The sequence below is a fragment of the Hermetia illucens genome, chromosome 7 (genome assembly GCF_905115235.1).
Source record: "Hermetia illucens chromosome 7, iHerIll2.2.curated.20191125, whole genome shotgun sequence".
Classification (NCBI taxonomy): Eukaryota; Metazoa; Arthropoda; class Insecta; order Diptera; family Stratiomyidae; genus Hermetia; species Hermetia illucens.
Genome location: NC_051855.1, coordinates 12,931,041 through 12,936,607, shown reverse-complemented (window position 1 = coordinate 12,936,607; position 5,567 = coordinate 12,931,041).

The following is a 5,567-nucleotide window of genomic DNA, read 5'->3' as shown; positions in this document are numbered from 1 at the left end:
CTGCTGAGTTTCATTTGAACTATTCATATATATGCGATGTGCATTAGCCACACCTGCGTCACCACTGTTGAGTGTTTCAGCTTCTCCAGGACTTCTCGAGAACCCTATCTTATTATTTGTTGGGGCACAGTAGCAAATGCAATCCAGGAGGGGAGAAGCTATTTGATTTCATCACTTAAGGTGGTCTTATGACTGCAAACATAGGGTGCGCTCCTACGTTCTTCGGACCGAGAAGAAACGTAGTAATTGACCTAACAATCTGTACCTCAAAATTTTTAGTTGATTACACACTGGCGAGTGCTAGACAAGGTCTCACTGTCCGACCGATATCTAGAATTCAATCTGACTATTGCGGGCGAACAGTCTGCAGTACAAAGCCGGAACCCTAGGAAAACGGATTGGGCAAAGTTCAATGAACTTCTTGGCAATATAGTACAGTTTCCTAGGCGACTAAGGACTCCTTTGGCGCTGGAAGATGGATAGAAAACTCTGAACTGCACACTTTCAGAGTGCTATGAAGAGGCTTGTCCTACTTCCCGAGACCAAAGCGGTAAAACGGTTCCTTGGTGGAATCGAGAACTGCAAAAACTCAGGAAATAAACCAGGCGACTTCTAAACCGTGCTTGCAAAAGTAACAAGAACGAAGACTGGTTAAATTTCAGGAACTCACAGCGTGAATATAAGAGGCTCATTAGGTGTTCGAAATGAGACTCCTTTAGAGCGTACTGTGAAGAACTGGAAGGCGAAAGAGAGACTTCAAGGCTGTGCAGAGTCCTCAAAAGGGATGAGTCGACCAAGTTGGATTCTCTTAGAAAACCCGACGGTACTTTCACGAGCTCCAGACTGGATTCAGTACAGACCCTCCTGGAAGTATACCACCCGGGAGAACGGGTGAGAGAAGTGGTAGGGGGACAGTTGACGGTTCTTGCAACCCCTTCAACACGCAAGTGTTGCAAGGGGAACTGGAACACTGCGAAAGCGATTGTTACCCATGAAAAGGTGAGAGCTGCCATACTGTCCTTTGAACATTTCAAAGCACTTGGCATGGATGGCATCTATCCGGCAATGCTAAAGGAGGGTATGGAGCATTTAGAGCGACCTCTCAGAAATATTTTTCGAGGATGTCTTGCTCTGGGCTGCGTGCCTTCTTCTTGGCAACAGGTTAAGCTAGTCTTCATACCGAAACCTGGGAAAGATGACTATTCTAATCCAAAGAACTTCAGACAGATCAGCTTGACTTCATTCTTGCTGAAAGGTTTGGAGAGACTGGTGGAGCGTCACATTCGTGGAAACGCACTTAGGTCACACCCACGCAGTGAAAACCAACATGCTTACTTACTAACGTGGAAAGTCCTGTGAGTCTGCTCTTCATTCTTTGGTCACAAAGATAGAGGATGCAACTTTGAATGGTGAGTACGTGATGGGGGTGTTCCTGGACATTGAAGGGGCTTTTGACTGTGCGCCTTTTCAAAAATTTTGTGCTGGCGCCAGAACGCATGGTGTTGATGATGCTTTAAGTGGATCCATGCTATGTTAACGCAGAGATTGTTGTGCGCTGAGGTGGGTGTCGATCGCTTCCTGACTGCAGAAGCAACGAAGGGCTGCCCCCAAGGAGGTGTGCTTTCGCCACTTTTGTGGCTCTCACTACTAGGCGAACTGCAAAAGTTGCCAATACACGCTCAAGCTTATGCTGATGACGTGGCTGTGCTTGCTGTTGATCGGGATCCTGGAACGGTGTGTAGGAATATACGAGTACAACGTGCCGTTGATTTGATAGACAGCTGGTGCCTCAGACATGCTCTGTCAGTTAATTCAAATAAAATCATAATGGTTTTATTCACAAAAAAGAGAAAACTGGATGGACTTTGTCTCCCTCAGATGAACCCTCCGAAGAAGTGAAATATCTGGGAGTCTCTCTAGATAAAAAACATCTTTGGAACAAATATGTCGAGGTAAAGATGAAACGAGCTCTCACAGCTTATGGTCTGTGCAGACAGACCTTTTCCTCGACATGGGGACTCAGGCCTCATATGGTAAGGTGGATATACGGTGCCATCATTAGGCCGATGTTCATATATGCATCCGTAGTGTGGTGGGTTAAGGTGAGACAAAAAGGTTTTCACCGTAAACTAGCCGCACTGCAAAGAATGTGTGTCTGGGTATCACTGGTGCCATGAGCACATCCGGCGCAGCTCTGAATGCACTACTCAATTTGCAGCCCGTGAATATATTTATTCAAAGCATTGCAATGAGAGCAGCTTACCTCGAAAATCGTTCAGGAATGCAGAAGCCGTTTGAACTGTATCTCTAGATTTAATACGGTGGAACTACTCTGGGTACCTGGTCACTGTGGCGTAGAGGGAAATGAAATTTCGGATGCTTTAGCGAAAGAGGGGTCAATCTCCCCTATGCCGGGACCGGAGCCAGCAATTGCAGTATCAGTAGCATTAGTTAAGTCTGTTTTCAAAAACTGGGAACAAGCTTCCCATAATGACAGGTGGCGAACGTACGTACCGCAAAGTTTATCCTGTCGAAAAGCAGGAGGACTTGCAGGTGTATTGTGGGCATTCTGACAGGCCATAATTGACTAGCTGGGCATATGTTCAGAATAGGAATTACTCAAGATGATACGTGTCCCTCCTGTAATGAGGAAGCGGAATCCACGGTGCATTTCCTATGTGAATGCCCCGCCTATGGACGTATTAGGCATCAGATCTTTGGTGCCGATGTTCTCCAATTGCGACGGGTAGCATCACATCCACTAACGGAAATCCTGCGATACGTTAACGAATCTGGAATATTCCGTTAGACGAGGGGTGGCGAGTACAATGGCGCAACACATCGGAGACAAGGACCCACGACTGCATTGCCGGTGGTGAGAATACCTCCGTCGACGCACTGAATTGTCGCCAACACACCTGGCGGCCGGCGCGTTGCGCTACCACCTTTTGGTTTCGACCGCCAGCGAGTGCAGACGTATTCTCCTTGTTTTGTCTTCTTTTCAACTTTTCGAATGTTTTTAATATCGAATCAATCATAAACTCGAATTCCACCGGGGAAGTGGAAAGAATGCTAAAAGCGGTAAGAATCCGATGCTAATTCGGTGACCCCGACGTGATCATGCAGTTTGAGTCTATTATGTCGAAGTTACGCAACCTCCTCAAACGTCCCAGGACCACTGCATACCACCCATAGTCCAATGGGATGCTGGAATGTTGGCATCGGACACTAAACGACGTCTAATGGCTCGCGATGATCCGTCGAGATCATAGACCTTGCCTTTCGTCCTTGGCCTTCGCACAGCCCGTCGAGGGGAGTCTACGGCTAGCCTCGCGGAGATGGTTGGTGATCGGAGAGAATCTGCGACTTCCCGCCGGCCCTGTGCTGAATATCAGAGCAGGATCAAGCGACTCCAGCATGCTGCGTCTGCTCAGGGACACGGTTTCAAAATTGCGGTCGAATCCAACTTTCCGACATATGACACCCGAGGTCAACATCCCCAGGGGTCTCGAGACATGCTCGCAGGTTCTCATTAGGCGGGACGCTCCTCCGAGGCCGCTGCACCCACCATATAAGGACCCCTTTAAGGTCCTAGAACGACGGGGGCACAATTACAAACTTGACGGGTCTCCTTGTCGAAGCTTGAAGCTTCCTTGAACCGGAGAAGGAACCAAAAAAACGTCCGCCGAGCGCCAGGTTCGTCCCCTATGGTGAGGAATCTTTAAGTTCGCTTACACTTTTGGTTATTCTAATTATTGTATTTTTCATATATAATTTATTTTAATTGTTTACATTTAGGGGTTGTGTCAGATGGAAAGAATAGTTTTAGTCTAGATAAGGAGACCGTTTTTGGGTGGCTTCCGATCTCGAGCTGGAAAAAATGCTTTCCCCATTCGAGCACACGATATGGGCCCTGATAAGGCGGTTGCAGCGGCTTCCGAACCGCTTCCGTCCTGAACAGGACGTGTGTACATTTATCGAGCTCTTTGGGTGCGCTTCCTATCGCGGATGCGTGACGGGTGGGTGGTGTTAGTTTGATTCTTTTTAAGTATCAATCCTGAGTTTGTGAAACTCGATCTTCTGTTAAAGACCGGGTCTGCTCGGGAGCCTCAGGCTCCTGAATCTTGTGGTAACCAATCTTCTAGTTTGTCCGACGTACATTTTTCGATTCTGCGCAGGCCAGAGGTACAGCTCTAGAGCTCCTCTGGGAGAGCGGACAGCAGCTTCCCAGTTTACCGCCCCTAAAGCTGCTTCCACGGCAAGGCTCTAAGGCAACACCCGCGGGCGACTGTGACGTTGGCTTACGCAAGGATACCTCTAATGTCTGAGGCTGTTTGCTGTTTCCCTTTTGGCACATTTTCCTGATGCTGTGTTTCGTATCTTCCACATTTTGCTGCGAGAGACGTATCGTATTAAAAATAATAAATAAGACTCAGCCTCAAGGGTTTCTTTCTACAGTTCTAGTTTTTATTTTCTTTGGCCACTTTTAGACTAGATGCCTTTTTCAATCGTACATAATTTGATTCATTATAATTTTATCACAGATAAATGCTTGAAATTGATAACAGAATTCAAACAACAAGTTTTCGTCCATTTTATCTTTTGAAAATGTAATAATGTGGATAATCGTTCCAAAACGAGTTCATCTACAGATAAAATTATCTTACGGTCATAATTTGCTGCAGGTTTTTGTCCAGTGACTATTGATGGGAATATATAGAAGTCATTTGTAAGGATATCTCTCTCTGGCAATCTTTTCCTGGTAAAATAAGATGTATTTCGTTTTCTTATCATGCTGAGAAGTGATAAATATAGGAAAAATTATGTCAGCTTGACCTCGAGCCCTCAGTTCGAATCACGGACATGTATGTTTGTGGTTGTCTAAAAAGGGGCTGGGATAGTACCAATGAGTCTGTTAAAAAGAGATTTTTCTCTTACAAAAAACTGGGTTTCCATGTAATGGTCACTGGACTTGGTAACAAATATATGAATACTTAGGCTGTGAGCAGGGCTGGCAGGCTCTTTTTTGGAACTCAATCGCTTCGTTTCACGATCATATTTTTTTTAGACCATTTTGCATTTTCTTCACTTGTCGATCGGTGCGGCGGGTAGTATAGGTCCCAAGGAGAAACGTGGATTGGTACCTACGATGGAGCATAAAACCTGGGAAACGCCTGCTGAACCAACACCGACAGCTCTACTACCAAACCCTATCTCCACCTCCACGTGGTGACCGCTGGGAGCTCTTTCTTATCGAAAAGCTCCAGACGGAGAAGGATGAAGGCGAGTCTCCTGCGCCTAAAAACGGGACAAATTGTACCAACTGGTCCTCCAGGTTGGGGTTACGGATCCATTCTAAGAGCCTGAAAACTCTGAAAAAATTCAAAGAGGTCACTATCCGGTGCCTATGCTCCGAGATATCCCCCATGCCGACATTTCAAATTATAGTTGACTATGACACCCTCCTTAAGTTCAGCCTAGAACCATAGAATTTTGCAGTAATATAAGGCGCGATCTTACCAAGTTTGGTGTAATCGCACTATTATTAACAAAGTTGTCATAGGCCC